This window comes from Leopardus geoffroyi, chromosome A3 (genome assembly GCF_018350155.1).
Source record: "Leopardus geoffroyi isolate Oge1 chromosome A3, O.geoffroyi_Oge1_pat1.0, whole genome shotgun sequence".
Taxonomy (NCBI): domain Eukaryota; kingdom Metazoa; phylum Chordata; class Mammalia; order Carnivora; family Felidae; genus Leopardus; species Leopardus geoffroyi.
In genome coordinates this window covers 36,086,359-36,103,891 of record NC_059336.1, presented here as the reverse complement: position 1 = coordinate 36,103,891, position 17,533 = coordinate 36,086,359, and the positions used below count along the sequence as shown (strand labels likewise).

Below are 17,533 nucleotides of genomic sequence, written 5' to 3'. Positions count from 1 at the left end.
AAGAACACTTGTGTTTATTTATATCGGGCCCTCCCAGATACTCAAAGATCTCTTCATCTCAAGATCCTTGACTTGATCATATCTGCAAAGTCCCTCCTGTATGTAAGATAATACATTCACAGGTTCTGGGGATTAGGACATGTACAACTTTGGAAACCATTATTCTACCATACCAGTTATAGGAGCAAGCCAGACCAAGATCAGCAGGTACAGATTGGTGAGAAGTAAATGTTCATTGTTTTGTGTTATTAGGGTTTTTGACATCCTTTGTTCAGTGGCATTATTGTGCCAGTCAATAACTGATACATGGTGGCAATTGAGCTATCCTTTTCTGGCGAGTTTACGATTATAACCTGTCAGTTACAGTGAAAACCAAAGAGGGGGTGCCTGGCTGGCTCAGTAGCTGGAGTGTGTGACTCTTCATCTCAGGGTTGTGATTTTGAGTCCCATATTGGATGCAGAGATTTCTTAAAAACAAAATCTTTAAAAACAAAATGAAAACCATAGTACAAATTGGGAACAAAACAGTAAATAAAGTTACTTTCTTTCATTCTTTTGGGTTTTTTTTCTCTTTTTTCTCTCTCTTTTTTTTTACTTTTTCATTATGGAAAAAAAGAGAGCATGTAGAAAAACAAAATCATAGAAAAGAATTAAAAGGCACTTCCAATCCTACCATTTTGAGATCATTATTACCGATATTTTGGTGCATATCTATGCAGAATTTTTCAAATATTTAATACTTGAAAATTCTCTTCTATGACATCCAGTGGAAGTTTGACCTGACCCAGGAAAGTTCTCCTTCCATCTGAAACACACAGAAATGCCAGAACAAGTCTACTAGAAAATAACAGCACGAGTGAGAGAAGGTCAGAGTTACTGCATTACAAAGACTTATACGGTTGGGAAGAAGGAAGAAGAAAGATGCAGATTAACTTGAGATTTCTTAAGTATACATCTTAAATCTTTCAGGTTAACCACTAAAATGTGGCATCTCAACCAATGGAAGAAGCCAAAGGAGATGGACCCAGCAAAATTCAGGGGCAGGGAGAAGCAGCAAAGAAAAATCTCCCAAATGGAATGCACAAAATAGGATGGCAGAGAGAAGTCCAAACATACCAGTAATTATGATAATACAAAGAGATTATACACAAGGTACAGACAATCAAATTGGTTTTAAAAAATCCATATTTGCTACTTTCCAGAGATTCACTTAAAGTAACAAGACTCAGAAAGGCTGGAAACCAGGAGATGGGAAAGGCATTTGATATATATCAGGCAAATGCTGAAGACTGCTGGCCTTGCACACGGCAGAGATATGAACACAGTCACGTAAAAACTGCAGCACTGTTTATACTAGAGAAAATGTGGAAATAACCCAAAGAGCTGTGAAAAATGGAATGGGTAAATAGGTTATGTACTCGCATGATAGAATGCTACATAGCAGTTACAGTGACTGAACTAGAATCCTATGAATCAACATAGACAGATATTTTAAATGTTGAATGGAAAAAGAAATAGAAAAATATTACATTCAGTCCGATAACATTTATCCATATGAAAAAGCAACTCTATATATTTCTCATATGTATGTGGCAAAAATATAAACATCTGGGCTGGGTGATATATACATCACATCTATGACAGTTTGAACAGGGAAAAGATGAGGTAAATAGAATAAACAAGACTTTAGCTTTATATTCTAGTTATTTTAACTAAAAATTCTGAAGGAGATATAATTAATTAATGTTTGTTTCATCATTTCATCTAATTTGCTGTACTTTTAAAAACATTTCAAGGTACAGTTCCTTAAAATAGAGTGAGGGATATTTTCTCTAAGGCTTTGTTCAGTGCCAAAGTTCTGATTCTACTATCATATCTAATATATAAAGGAAAGGAAGAAAAAAAGAGAAAATCGTAGTGCTTTGGAATCTGTAAACAAATATTAAGCATTATTTACTATAGAAGAAAAGGGAAACCCCTAAATGTCTCGAAATAATAAAATTGACATGTACCTTTGGGGGAAGTATTAAATAGCTGTTAAATTCATGTTCTTAAAAAATATTTCATGACATGACAAATGTTCACAATAAACTATGGAATTGATTATATAGGGTACAAAACTGCATATACATATATATTTACATATTCACATAAAAAATTGAACTGCTCCTTGGCTGCTGGCATTATGGGTAACATTAGCTATATTTTCCACAATAAGTAGTATTATATGCATTACTTTTAAGTTAAAAAAATTAATTAAAGGGGGCTAGTTTCACCAAAATCGTAAATGGATAAGAATCATATAGTTTAAAACATAAGAAGTTTTTTGTTTTTTGTTTTTTGGGTTTTTTTTTTTTTTTTTTGTAACTAAGTGACAAGTGTAAATACACTGGCTCATTAGAAATGATGCAGATTATAGTGTTATTTAGTTAACTTCTGCCTCTCCCTTCCCACCTAAGGGCCCATTTGTTGTGGATTCAGGATAGAAAAAGATCAACAGGCTGATTGAGAGAGTTGATGAAGCCAAATGTGGCAAGCATGATCCATACTGCACTCACCCCTATCACCAGGAGTATAAGGGGATGGGTCAATAGAGACATTTTTATCTAATAGAGATTTAGATTCTAAGACTGAGACATCCTGGTCTCACAGAGCATGGTCATCCATACCACTGGGGCTGCATGGCATTTGCCTCAAGGAGTGCCTCCTCCTGGCTAAGAACCTGATTGCTTCTGGCCTTGGAACAGGCTTTTCGCAAGGACAGTCTTTTTCTCTGGTTTATATCCCACCCCCACTCTGGATTTTGATATTGAAACAAAGAATTCTATTTTTTTTTTCCTGTGGAGTGCTATTTCTTTACTTTTTTAACACAAAAGAAGCAAGCTTGGTGAGTTTGATCACTTCTCAACAGTCTTAAAAAGCTAACCTGGAGGGCTGAGGGCCTAGGAATTACCACGTTGGAGGCCTCTGTGAAGTACAGATTTAGGTGACCAACATATTTCAGACAAAAACTCAAATGAGCATCCATGCTGACAACTTTGCTCCTTCTCAAAGCAGAGAGACTCAGAAACCAGTGAAAACAGAGATGGAAGAAGAAAGGACACCTGTCTTCGGGCACACAGATGGCAAACACTAAATGATTTGCTCCATTGTCACTGATAACATTACTGATATTAGTAGATAACAAACAACATTAAATGTCTTCACTCTAATAAACTCACGAAAAAGAAGAAAGGAAGGAAAGAGGGAAGGAGGGAAGGAAAGAAAGAAAGAAAGAAAGAGCTGCACCTGACACCACAATGTCACTTGGAACCTAGCCTCGGTTTAATAAGAGTAACTGAATCACTGAGAATGTTTTCTTGTCCCAGGCTTACCACTAGGACTGGTTCTTTAAAAACTATGGGCAGGGGGGCACCTGGGTGGCGCAGTCGGTTAAGCGTCCGACTTCAGCCAGGTTACGATCTCACGGTCCGTGAGTTCGAGCCCCGCGTCAGGCTCTGGGCTGATGGCTCATGATGGCTCAGAGCCTGGAGCCTGTTTCCGATTCTGTGTCTCCCTCTCTCTCTCTGACCCTCCCCCGTTCATGCTCTGTCTCTCTCTGTCCCAAAATAAATAAACGTTGAAAAAAAAATAAAAACTATGGGCATTTCTTTTCTTCATGATCTGAATTTCCTTGCTTTTATCAGTACACAGAAGACTCTGCGATGAAACAAAACTTAGTTGAACTACTGCACTGCCTACTGCTGCAGCTTGGGTTGGAAATTAGACTTTGTGCCCAGGAATAGTGGAAAGGGGCAGCTGTTCGGGGTCCTGCTTCTGCCCCTCAGCCAAGGAGCTCTGTGGATACCTACCAGACTGTTCACTTAGTTGGAGTCCATGGATGGACCAGCAGCACACACCCTGGAGCTCTGCCAATTCCCAAGAGAGGACCTATTTACCACACACTTTGTTTGCTGACTGCAATATTCTTGTTAGAACGTATTTATTGCTTCCCTAAACACTCAAATCATCTTCCTAGGGGAAGCTTGCATATCCTTTGTGGAAACACATGTATCCCATGTTGAATTTCTTGCAACATGCTGAACTGCTGAGTAGAAGTTACAGAGGCTTTATCTTTTGACACAGATGTATGTTGTGAAAAGAGCAACCACAAGGCAACCACCCAGAGACTGTTGAGTAGGGAACAATCTTTCTCTCTGTGGTAGAAACATATATAAGAAGACAATTAGGGGATACATGTGTGTATCTATATGTAATTTTTGGTAAAAAGCAATGATCAAAGAATACAGGTGTCACAATGGAATACGATGTAAGTAAAAAGCAATAATCAAGGAATACAAGATTCACAAAAGAGTCCAAACTTTGGACAGTGCAAAGATGTCACCATCAGCCACTCTACCATTTTCATGTCCAGTTAAATAATGGGGAGTAGCTGTGGGAGGAATGCCATTGCAAAAACTTACTTCCATAAGACTATTTTTAAAACTTCTGTGAGGTTCTGGGTGCCTGGGTGGCTCAGTTGGTTAAGCATTCACCTTCAGCTCAGGTCATGATCTTATTATTCGTGAGTTCAAGCCCCATGTCAGGCTTTATTTATGTGGACAGCTCAGAGTCCGGAGCCTACTTCAGATTCTGTGTCTCCCTCTCTCTCTGCCCTCCTCCCCTCACCCTCTGTCTCTCTTTCTCTCTCAAAAACAAAGATTAAAAAAAAAAAAAAACTTCCATGAGGTTCAAGAAATTAAACAATATGCTTGATGTAGCCTTTGGACTATGTATTTCCCACTTCAGAGTCAGACCTAGCCTGATTAATCATTTGCTAATACAACCCAGATATGATAGAACTCTGTTGTGGACCATTCTTGGTCTGGAAGAGGTAGCAGTGTGGCTTCTGATGCCTTGAAGACTAATGTAAATCTTTACTGTAAGTTTCCTTAAAGATGTAATATGGGGGCTGGCCACAGTGAGTGGCCCATAAAACATTGGTAATATCCTCTACCAGGTACCGCTCTCCAATGTCTTCCAGAAAGAACAACCGCTCAACTTTCTCCCTGCCTCTCCATACATCCCTTTCAGTATCATGGGGATTCTTACCATTCCCTCATTTCAGACTCTCTGTAATGCCTGCCCACTGTGCTGGATGTGGGAATTCCTAGCACATTACACTTTATAGCACTCTTATTCTTTGGAGAATTATCTCCTTTTCCATTCCCAACTTTAAGTGAAATTCTAGTAAATCAAATTATTTTACTATGGTAAAAGGCAGAACTTTCTACCTCTAAGGGGTGGGCTATACTTAAGCTTGTTTCTAAAGAATACAGTTATGGAAGGAGAAAGAAGTAACTTAATAGCTGAGAACTCTGGCAAACATTACCTTAGCCAGGTGATCAAGGTTAACATCATCAGTAATAAGTCATATTGATTATATGGGCCCTTGATAGAATGTGTTTTAAAAATTCCACTTTGCCTCTGTGGTCATCCTCTGTAACCCATAACCCACATCTAACCATGGAAAAACAAAACAAAACAAACGGAAAGATATTCTACAAAATACTTGACCAGTACTCTTCAAAACCGTCAAGGTCATCCCAAAAAAGCAGTGTGAGAAAGTGTCATAATCCAGAGAAGACATGAAAACTAAATGAATCAGGATTCAAATGAATCCTAATTGGGTCTTGGAACAGAAAAAAGATCATTAAGGAAACACCAATGAAATCGGAATGAAATATGGGGATTGAGGGGCTTTATTTTGTCTTTGTTGTTTTTTTTTTTTTAATTTTTTAATGTTTATTTACTTCTTGAGACAGAGAGAGACAGAGCACGAGTGGGGGAGGGGCCAAGAGAGAGGGAGACACAGAATCCAAAGCAGGCTCCAGGCTCCAAGCTGTCAGCACAGAGCCCAACGCGGGGCTCAAACTCACAAACCGTGAGATCACGACCTGAGCCGAAGTCGGTCGCTCAACCGACTGAGCCACCCAGGCGCCCCTGTCTTTATGTTGTTAAGAAAAGGATCACCAATCTTTTGATCTGGACCAGGTATCTAGTGAAAGCACAAATTTTAGTTGTCCTGCCAGGGGACATAATGACTGTTAATTAAATTTGCCCCAGATAAATTTCCAGTTTTCATGTCTTGACTTGCCAAATTGTTACATTAAAAAAAAACAAAAACAAAAACAAAACACAACAAAGTTAGTAGTCAAACATTATCAAAATAAAAGGTAAAGCAAACTTTACTAGCATATCTGGAAGAAAAACAAAAGAGATCCACTTTCTAACTCAGCACATTTATTTATTTATTTATTTTTATTATTAAAATTTTTTTAACATATATTTATTCTTGAGGGAGAGAGACAGAGTATGAGTGGGGGAGGGGCAGAGAGGGAGGAATACACAGACTCTGAAGCAAGCTCCAGGCTCTGAGCTGTCAGCACAGAGCCCGACGTGGGGCTCAAACCCAGGAGCCGTGAGATCATGACCTGAGCTGAAAGATGCTTAACCGATGGAGCCACCCAGGCACCCCAGCATAGCGTTTAAAGAAAGCCTTTCTTCTCTCTAATTTTCATATATCCTGTAGCTTGTCTAGCCTTTCTTGTTCTCTAAATCCTTTTCTTTCTATTCCCTACTTCTGCTCTTTCTGAAACCCCACCGCACATTTTCCTCTTGCTTCTTCCAAACTTGCTCTACCCACTTTTCAGATTCATCTGTCTCTGAAAGCCTGGGAGTCTACCCAGTGAAGACAGAGTTCCCCAGGGGAGAGGAGACAAACTTAGTAATAAAAGAAAAAATTCCCCTTAGAAGGGGTAGGAAGGGAATAAGGGTAGGCTGACAACTCCATGAATTAATATGAATTGCTCCCATCACAAATATAAACAGTTGGCTTTGATATACAGCCCAGCATTAAAGAACCATAGCAAAGACTGAGGATGAAAAGTACATCCAGAGGAAAAATTAGGATAGTCTTGGTTCAGAACAGTCTTGGACCTGGCATTTAAGTGGTAAATCCTATGCTTTGTGCAGAGAGAGTCTATGTCTGCCCTATTTTCCGTTGTGTCTCAGTGCCTGGTCCAGAGACAGAATCCCAATATATTTGATGGGTGACTTTGAGAATAAGAGTATCCATTTCTTTCACTGTAAAGCAGCAAATGTAGACAATGTCTGCCTTAGTTACTTCACAGAGATTTTGCCAGGAGTCAAGCAAACTTGCATCATGTGGGAAATAACTAAAAAAGAAGTGTAGTAAACAAAACATCAGTGTGGAGGCCAGAATAGGCCTCCATCATCAGAGGGGGCTTAAATGAGCCCACTGGCTGCCCATCAGATGGGAAAGTTTGGGTCAAAACATCTCTGAGTTCTCATTGGCTCACTGCCATGCGACTTTGAACGCCTCCTGTCAAAAAGTGAAGTTGTGACTTGCTTTGAAAAATAGAATGTGATGGAATGAATGCCAGTGTGCAAGTTCTGAGCCCAGATCTCAAGATTCCTTGTGTCATTTTCCTCTCACTCTTGGAATCCTGCCTCCACCATGTGAATAAGCCCAGGCTAGGCTGCTGAAGGATGAGAGATGCAAGGCCTAGTCACCCCCACAGCCCCAGCCAACAGCCAGCCCAGTTCAGAAACAGAGCCACTTAGCTTGAACAGAAACTGACTGCAGATGCCGAGTGAGCCCAGCTGAGACCAGAACAGTCCAGCTAATCTCACTCAAAATGCTGGCCTGTAGATTAATGAGCCAGATAAATCATGTTTTTAAGCTACCAAGGTTGGGGTGGTTTGTTCTGCCACGATGGCTACAAACAAGATGAGAGTTGAGATGATACAACTCTCAAATCGAAACTTCCGTGAGTCAATTACTCTTCTCTCACTTGTACCTTCAGACAGAGGGCACATTTTCCAGGAAGGTGCCCCTGACCAAGAAAGCATCCAATGTCTTGTCTTGATGGTCTGTTGACTGCTTGTTTGGGCCATATAACCTCCTGTATCATTATCACATTGGCAAATTTTAAAAAGCTCTAATAGACATGGTTAAAATTTACTTCACACATTATCCCTCAGACCTATTTACTTTGGCCTCAAGCTTTTTCTTATTGACTTAAGAGTGAGATACTCATGACTTTTGATGTGCACGAAAGAACAAACTGGACTGGAACACGTCTGTTTTTGGTTTCAGCACCCCTCTCTTTTGAGAACTACCATCCTTGAAGGTGTATGGCTTCATCTTGTTTTCTTTAGGTGCTTGGGACCATTCACTGTGAATATGCAAGCTCATTTATTTATGACCTTTCAGATCACAACTCTGTTCTCTGCATTTCAAGGTAATATCTAGTTATATAACAGATTAATTCTGCTATGATGTGGCACATCATAGAAAACTCAGCTCAAATTGGCTTCAGTGAAAAGGGGAATTTATTTGTTTCTGTTACGGAAGGGTATCTGGCTTCAGGCATGGTTTTTTAGGTTTCAGTCTTTCTCATCCCATCAATAATCTCTCTTTTCTTCTGTGTTGCCTTCATTTACAGGCAGGCTTTCTCCATGTGGTGACAAAAATGGCTGCAGTGAGCCCAAGACTCTTCTGTTTTCTGCTGAATAATTGCAGCCCAAAGAGACCATCCCCTTCTATTTCAGCAAAGTCTTGAGGTTGATTCTCATTGGACCTCTTCGGGTCACATGTCACGCCTCAACCACTGAACCACTTACTTTCTACAGGGGAATGGACCATGCTAACTGGTCAAACTGGTGGGTTCTTATCCCCTAAAAAAACATGGTGTGGAAGGTGATGGTGGGAGGTGATCCATCAACTCATGTGGTTGAAGACAGAGTGGGGGGCAGGGCTTCCAGAGGAATATCAGGTGCTGTTATTAGAAAGGAGAACAGTTATGGGCAGGCAAAATCAGCAGTTACCATTACAACAGCGTTTTTCAATCCCACAGTACACTGCAGTCACCTGGGGGAACTTTTAGACAAGACCACCACCAGTAGTGATCTACTTGGTCTGAGGTGTGGCCTGGGCATCAGTAGTGGTTTAAACTCTCCAGGTCATTCTAACAAACAGCTAAGTCAAAGATTGCTGCAGTAGGGCTATTAATAGCTAATTAAGCCTTAACCCTGGGGAATTCCTTGAAGTGCTATCCATCACTCTAAAGGACTGCATCTCTCAGGGTAGAGTTTTCAACACTGGAGAAAGGAGTCTGTGTGGTGCAGTAGATGTGGGAGTGAACTGGGGTAGACGGACAGGAAGGTCTGATTGCCCCCAATTCGAACTACATTAGCAACCATCTGCTCTGTACACAAGCTGCCAGCTGTGATCACGACAAAAATTAAATTTTGAGAAACCTTTTGGTCTCCAAAGCCAAAGAACCCATTTTATGAAACACCCCGAATTACAGAATGAAAGGTACAAGGTTAGCTACCCTGTCAGATGCCACCACTCCTGTGGTCAAGTGTAAAGACGCTTGGGGGGTCCCTGGCATCATTCAACCTGTTGAGTCCATGCCTGACTCCCCTGTCCCCCATCAGAGGGAGGTGGAACAGCCATCACATCTATGCTTGTGCAGAGTGTTTTCTTCCAGCTGGTTGGAGGAGGCAGATTCTCCTCATCTTTCTAGCGAGGAAAAGTTCTGGCCAATCACAAGAAGCCAACTTGAGACTGCAAATGTGGGGATGAGATGGCAAAATCTGTTTTTGGAGCTGCAAGAGACACTCCTCTCCATGCGCAGAGCTGCCCCAGAAAGCTTGTTTGTCAGGCGGGAGCTGGCAGCTGCTCGCTGCCCTGGGGTGGGGGCAGGGTGGGGGTTTCAGAGGCTTCTCGATGCCTGGGTATCTGCACCCAGAATTCCACATTTGCCTTTACCAGGGTCCAGGCCCTGAACAAATCACAATGTGGGGCTTCCCCCCAGAACTTCTATTTTGGAGAAACCAGGAATGGAGAATGCTCAGGGGTGGGCAGTGGAATGCAGTAGGCAAGGTAATGGATTGGAAAAACAAGCCCCAACACATGGATTCCTGTTCTGTCTTCCTCTACTTGGGCATATGACAGAGCCTCCCTGAACCTCAGTTTCCTCATCTGTTAGATGGAAGGCTGGGTTTGAGAATCCCCCAGACTCTGCAAATTCTGAGGTTATGATGGTAAAGAAGGGAGGGGCCACCAATCTGCTTTGCTTTGGGGGCAACTGATGGTGTGAAGCTAGTGGAGTGCTTATGGCCTCTGCCAATTTTAAGAGTGAGACAACCCCTTTCCTCCCCATCTTTTTCTTCCCCCTTTGTCCTTTTCTTCCCCTCTGATCATCATCACTATCCTTCAAGGAGCAAAAACACTGGGGATGATGCCCCAGGTGTGTGAGGGGCAGCTAAGCCAAATCTTCACATATACCCACGGCTTTAATTCCTGTATCACACAGGGCGATGGTTTGCACTTCTGCAGACACGGAGGCTCTAGTCGGCTTCCTCTCTGTTCTTCTCTCCTGCCCTGACTCCCTCCTCCCTCCTCCCTCTCCCTTCCCTCCTCCCTCTCCTTTCCCTCCTCGGCTGTTTACTGATCCCCCAAGTCGTGATGACGTGCCAGGCACTGTGCCAAGTGCGAGGGCCCCGAATTCATCAGGGGGTGGATTAGAAAGCTCTGCCCTAACGGAGTCTCCTGGGGGCAGATGTGGAAATAAACAAACAGTGACTGTACAGCGACAATACTGCGCCCCGAGGGCTCCGGCGGAAATGAGCACAGGCTCTTCGGAAAGCCCACAGGACGACCCCTGACCCAGGGGATGCCTCGCCTGCGCCCCTGGCCTCCCAAGCAGACAGCAGGGGCGCGGGGGAGGCGCGGCCCCAGCCGGGCCCGCCGCCAGCCCCGCCTGTGCCGCAGTGAGTCAGGAACCCCGCCTCCCGGCCTGCTCCCGCGAACGAATCACCACCACCCAAGTCACTGCGGCACAGCCCGCCCGAGCCCTCCCGCCCACGCCCTCGCGGCGTCTCTCCTCCTCCACCTCCCCCACCCCCCCCACCTCCCCCCCTACCCCCGCCACCCCGGGCCTGCTCGCGCCTCGCCTCCCGCGCCCTCGCCTTCTGCTCGCCCAGAGGAGCTGGCTCCCCGACCTTCCGCCCGCAGCCCCAGCCGCGGCTGCTGGAGGGAGGCCAAGGGGGTGCGGGTGGCTGCCTGCTGAAGGGAGGCGCTCGCAGAGCTGCAGTGTTCCTTTGCATCAGGAACGTGGCCGGGGGAAAGGAGAGAAACAGAAATGGTGAAATGACTCAGGATTCTTGAAGGAGCTAAGCACAGCGGGTGCGGAGGGCTGGCTCCAGAAGGAGGGCTGGGACGAGAGGGGCCTTGCCAATCTCTTGAGTCTCAAACGCGGGGGCTCTGCCCCAGCCCCGAGCTCGAATTTCTGCGGGAGGGTAGAAATGCAGTAATAATGTATAACTCTAAAAATATCAAACTGATGTATTTGGATGAATTCACACCAAGCAGGTGACCCAGAAAAAGGAAATAAGATCTGAAAGTCTTGAGCATCCACAGAATAATTGCTCTGTTGGGCAAAGGCCAAGTGCCTTAACCCTACTGGCTTTTCCAGATGACTTTTTTTGGGAAGAAAGGCTGGTAGCAGGAAGTGAAAAGCAGCAAACAGAGTCTTTTGTGTCTGAAACCACTTAAAGGACTCTTCTCGGAAAATCCACCCTGATATGGGGGGCTCCAAGTGGGGTCACCAGGTTTTGCAGGATCTCCTGCAGTGGCTGGAATCTGTCTTTCCCTAGTCAACTAGTAGCCTAATGGCAGGGGAATGGCGCAGCCTTGGGCCTCTGGGACAAAAGAGCTACTGCAGTTGTAGACGTGCCTCACCCAGATGGGCCGTGACCTGCTCAGCAAAGTATATAAGGGGATCTCAGCTCAGAGAGGGGGGCCGTGCAAAGCCTAGTTTGTTTCTCTAGTCCCTACCAGCTGGTTTCCAGATAAGAAAAGCCTAACCTGCCTTCATAGAGCAGGCAAAGTTATGTTCCTGGAAACCAAGTTGGATCATAATGTCACCCGCTCAGATGCCACCACTGGCTTCCCTCCCAAGTTACTACCAACCCTAAAGGTCCCTCCATGATGGCAGTTACCTGTCACCTCCTCCCTTTCCACTCTCTTCCCTTCCTCCCTCCGCTCCAGCTATACTGGCTCCCTCTCTGTTCTCTGAACACACCAGTCTCCCCCTACTTCAGGGCCTTCCCACATGCTGTGCCCTTCATCAAGAATTCTCTTCCCCCAGGTATTTTATCTCAAAAGACCATCTATCCAAAATAGCATCCTGTCCACAGCACCTCTGCTCTCCATCTCTGCCAATCTCCTTACTGTTTTCATGTCCTCCTTATATGTTTATTTATTCATCATCAATCTCCCCTAGCACGTGAGTTCCCTGAGGGCAAGAACTTTGTCTTGTGGACTGTTCTAATTCCCAGTGCCTGGCAAGTTGTAGGTGCTCAATAATTATTTTTGGAAAGAATGGGGTTGGGATAGGTCAAGGAATTTGCTCAGCTTCACACAGTTAGTAGAACAGTCAGGAGCTGAACTCGCATCACCTCCTCCTGACCTAGAACTTTTCTACTGCATTATGCTTAAGCTGGTTATTTGGAAATGATCTCGAAGTGGAATCAGATTGGACAGTGGCTGCTGAGGAAGCTGCATACCTTCTCAAGATGCAGTCTTTAGGGACTTCCAAATATTCTATCACTCTGTAATGTAAATATTTATAGATGCAGTAAGTTCCAGTAGATGTTGAGCGGTTCATGACGTGGTGCCAACCTTGGGTTTCTCCCGACATTTCTTCTTTAATCACCTTTGAAGGCATGACTGAAAGTTGAGATTTGTAGAGTTTAGGGCTTTTGCACTGAAGTTCATTTTACCCACTAAGGCTGGAGCTATTTTTTGGAAGAGTGAATCCTGCTAACTGAGCCCAGAATGATAAGATCTGTATCAATGTGATGGAATATCACTGACAGTTATTTGGGCGATTATGGGCATTCTAAGTGGATCAGTTTCCTTGTGGCCATTTTTTTTTTTTTGAGCCATAACAACTATTTTCTTAGCAATTATCTATTTTCTAAGTTTGAAAATTGTAAAGGATGTCCAAGAGTTTCAGCAGTGCTAGGACTTTTTAAAATAACACAATCCAAAGAAATAACTTCCAGAGTTGGAGACAGGAAAACTGGGTTTGCATCTGCCTGGTCTGTACACCAGCTCTGTGACCCTCTTTGTATTCCAAGTGGTCATTTGAAAAGGAGGGCTTGTGCTATCTGCCTGAGATCACTGTGGTAAGGGTCAGGTGAATGAGTGTACAATAAAGTGCTTTATAAGCAGTACAACACTGGGTACAACACTCAGTGCCTTGTATGATACTGTTAGAAAGAATATTAAAAAGAAAACTAAGAATTAAAGTCCAGCCTTCTAGAGCTGCAGCCAGAGTGGGGGGCTATGTACAAAATACAGTGCACTGGGGCACTTTAAAAATGGGGCTGAGAACCCAAATGGAAAATCTGCGGATATCAAGACTCAAGTCTGAAACAAGCACTGTGCCAGAGACTGGGGCGGGGAGGTGGGGTGGGAGGGAGAGTGTGATCAGTGAACAAATTTGGAGATTTGTGATGGCTGAATCATAGGGCTGGAACCAGTGGGAGTTGGAGGGAGCAGACAAATGGATGACTTTTGATCAAACAGAGATGAAACAGAGTGGAAGGATGGAAGGCTGGGTAGGGCAGATGCTAGTTCCTATCTTCTTCCCCTCTTTCATTTGGCAAACATTGTTGAGTGCTGGCCAGGTGTGAGACATAGTTTTTCCATCATCTCCAGGAAACTGTCCTCAGATAACTGATGAATAGCCAAGTCCTTCTTCTGTAAGCGGGCTGGTATTGATACACCCTCCCCCAACCACCCCAGCTTGGAATAGCTGATGAAGGAATAGGGGATTTGAATCTCTTAAACACCTAGAAAAGCATATAACTTTCTATAGATGGAAGCCTGCTGCAGCTTTCTAAGGAAACAGAAGAACTGGAGATTATGATGCATCCAACAAAGCTAAAATGGCAGAATCAGGCCAAATAAAGTATCCAATCTTACCCTTGATTTATATATTTATCCGTTACTATACTATGTTTTCTACCAGTTGCCTGCTTTTGTGCTGTCTGTTTTAGTCAATAAGCCACAAGGGGATAGGCAGTCTGTCTTCCTAGAACATTCAGCACCAGGTCACTATGTAAAGAAGCCTATAGGAAATATTGTCTAATGACAATGTGTTTTCCCTAACATGCTAATTATAAAATAGCCTTCAAATGCCCAGATTTTTCATTCATTCATTAAATATTTATTTGGCTCTTACAGTGTTCTCTTTAGTGGGTGTAACTCAACCTACCTTGTTTTTACTACCATTGGGGTCCGTATTAGTAGCTTTTCATAGTCCTATGATGATACAATCCTGATATCGAAACTCTTGCTAATCTAAGAGTTAAGAAGAGGTGGTGATTCACTGACTGGAAAAAAAACAGAGAGTAAAGATAACAAAGGGCAGGCCCTATTTGCACTGTATTGGAGATGGGAAGATGAAAGAAAGGTAAAGGATTGGTTATTGCTATATAACATATCAGCCCAGAACTCAGTAGTTTCAAACATTTTTTTTTCTGGCTTATGTGTCACTGGTTGGATGGAAGTTGGTTGATCTAGGCTGAGTTTCAGATGGGCTCAGCTTAGAGCTGCAGATTGGGTCTATATCTGTACACATGTCTTTTTCGTTGGTTCAGTGAGCAGCTTTGGGCAGGTAATAGGAATATGAAAGGGCAAACCCAACTACAGAAGTTCATTTCAAATCTTTGCTTGCATTATGCTTGCTAACGTTTCATTCGGTAAAGCAAATCATATTGCTACATCCATCATCAGTGAAGCAAGGAAATGTATTTTGCCTCTAGTTGGAGGAATTGCGAAAGGTTGTGGGGACAAGGAGAGGTGAAGCACTAGTATCGATAATGCATAATTAGAATCTAGTTTCTGTATTTGGAATGTTTCCAGAATATGGGAATATCACTTTATTCCACCCCCTGTTGTTCTAACTCATTAAAGCAGTTAATCCATGGATTAGGCTGTTCTAGCAGCAGTTGGAATTCTTCCCCAGTGAAGGCTCTTTTGGCTGTTGATTCATTGGCAAATGCCAGATCAGATGCATCACTAGACACAGAATCAAAAAGTCTTGGGTTCAAGTCCCAGTGGCACCACTTACCATCTGTGTATCCCCAAGTGGTCATTTAACCTCACTGAGCCTCCATTTCCTCATCTGTAAAATGAGGGTAAGAATTCATGTTCAATTTATCTCATATGGTTGTTATAAAATCCAATCAAATGAAATCATAAGTATGAAAGTGTTCTGTAACTGGAAATGACTTCACTTACAAGATAGTATTATTGTGGGGCAAAGAGATCAGTACCTTCTGCTGGGTACTGTTTGTGTTAGAGATTTCTAGAAGTCCATCTTCTTAACTAGTTCCACTGATGGAGTGATTTGCATTACTGTTGTGCCCTTCCAGCCCTTGTTGCTGGGGCAGCCAGATTGAAGTATGAGTACTTTGAGTTGAGGTGGGATAGTCAAGGTTGACTTCTTGAGGAAGGGCCACAGAAAGAGGTGGTGAAGCCAAGGAGAAATCAGCCCACTTCTTGTTCTACTGAATGTTAATTCTGCCATCATTGGCCTTTTTGGGGTCTCATGGCATGGAAATGTTAAGTCCATGTCCTTTGTTGCAATTTTGACTTCTCTCTTCCTGGTTATTTTCCAGTGGTTTCTCTGGAGGTTGGAACATGCTATGGAGGCCAACACCACAAATACGAAATAATGCACGGTTTTGGAAAGTGTCTTGTAGTTTCCTTTGCTTGGCTTTCATTTCAGTTATAAAATTCTTGATTTTCATGAATTCACCAAAAAACACATACTTATTTAACAACCTTAGCAGCCTAAATTATACATATTCATATCTGGAATGCCATCTGTTCTATCTCTTGGAATGAGTTGGTTCCTAGGTGTGTGCCACCAACCTCATCCAGGAGGTGGCCTGGGGAGTCCATATGGCTTCTGGCATTTTCCTGGCCACACCGGTACCTGGGCTCAGGCCCAGGAAGTGGTTTGGGATTAGGGATAAGCAACAAACTGAATGGACTAAGGCTGGATCTGCAGTATAACCTGACTTTTCAGGCTCTTTCTGAAGGGAGAAGGAAAGGTCATATGATTTTTTTCTTTTACATCCTGTGACAAAACTCACTGTGTGAGAGGGTTCCTCTCCAGGGTAACTATTTAGGCAAGGCCACTAAATGCAGTGGTATAATCTCAGGTTCTCTAAGAAGAAACACCCTACACCACATCCAGGATAGGTTATATAGAGTAGAAATGTGAGCAGGTGAAACAAAAAGTCAGTTAAACCAAAATTAATGAGAGTGGTCTGATGGAGGTACAGTGTATGAAATCAAGATTCCTTAGTTCTATCCCCAATTTTGTCCCTAACTAGCTGTGGAGTCTTGAGTGATGCATTTCACTGATCTGTGCCTCAGTTTCTTCAACTGTCACAGGAGTGAACTGGCCCTTAAAGTCCTGTCCAGCTTTGTCATCTAAGACTTTCATGCCTTCCCTGTCCTTACTGGTAACATGAGGAGATTGTGCCATGTTACCTGGAAGGTGCTGACTCCTTTATCCCATGATTGCACTTTCTAATAGCAGTAAAATGGAATTACACTGGACTCAATGCAAGCCCTGTTGGCCATATGTGCTCTTTGGCAAGAATTTAGTATTGGAAGACAGAAAGGAACACAAAAGAGAAGTGGACCTTTTCCCATTGGCATTAAAGTGAATATTTTGTTTAAAATATCCCAAATAAAAATAAAACAAAGAAGGCTGCATTTTAACACTTGTCATGTAAATAGTGGACTACATCCCATTAGTGAGACTAGTCAGAAAGTGCACTCTTTAAAAGAGCTTGTTTCATCTGACAGGTACTTTTAGGAGTGTAAATGCATGTTTTTGGCAAAGCCCCATGCCTGGTGATGTTTTTCTTAGCATGGAGGGTTTAGGAACTGGAAGAGAGACTGTGCAGAGAGAGAGGAGTATATCCAGAGATTAAAAATGTCTGTGTTGCTCATCTTTTAGGACCACCAGATTAATAACCTTGGTGACCATGGTTCTTCCAATGAAGAATCTAGACAACTTATGGCCACTGCTGGAGCCTGAGGATTAATGAGCATCCTGCACACCTTGGCTGTTCATGCTTTTACTTCTCTTTCTGAAATCTTCCATCTAGTACGTCACCTTCTGTTTGGCTGGCACTGACAGAAAAAAAAATGCATCGTTTTACTGGGTTTTGAATTCATAGCTTCTTTCTAGGCTGAGTCTCTGTCAAAATGGCCTGTGTATATATATCAGTCTATTTGGGGGTGGAAAGAGGAAAATTGTGTAAGCCAAACAATTCGTGGGGTGCATTTTTAAAGTTATAAGTAGATGTTACTTTTTATAAATTCCTGTAGACCACTCTAGCTTTAGTTTGCTGCTCTGTTAAA

General features: G+C 43.0%; 2 long non-coding RNA genes across 2 annotated transcripts in view; both read left to right on the top strand.

The window, feature by feature from the left end:
• Positions 1-17,533, top strand: part of LOC123580501 — a 167,975-nt gene that overhangs the window by 38,851 nt on the left and 111,591 nt on the right. The gene's annotated exons all lie outside the window — the stretch shown is intronic.
• Positions 7,923-9,339, top strand: LOC123580505. The gene is made up of 2 exons (XR_006703331.1): positions 7,923-8,306; positions 8,511-9,339. It is a non-coding gene; the product is annotated as an uncharacterized LOC123580505 (long non-coding RNA).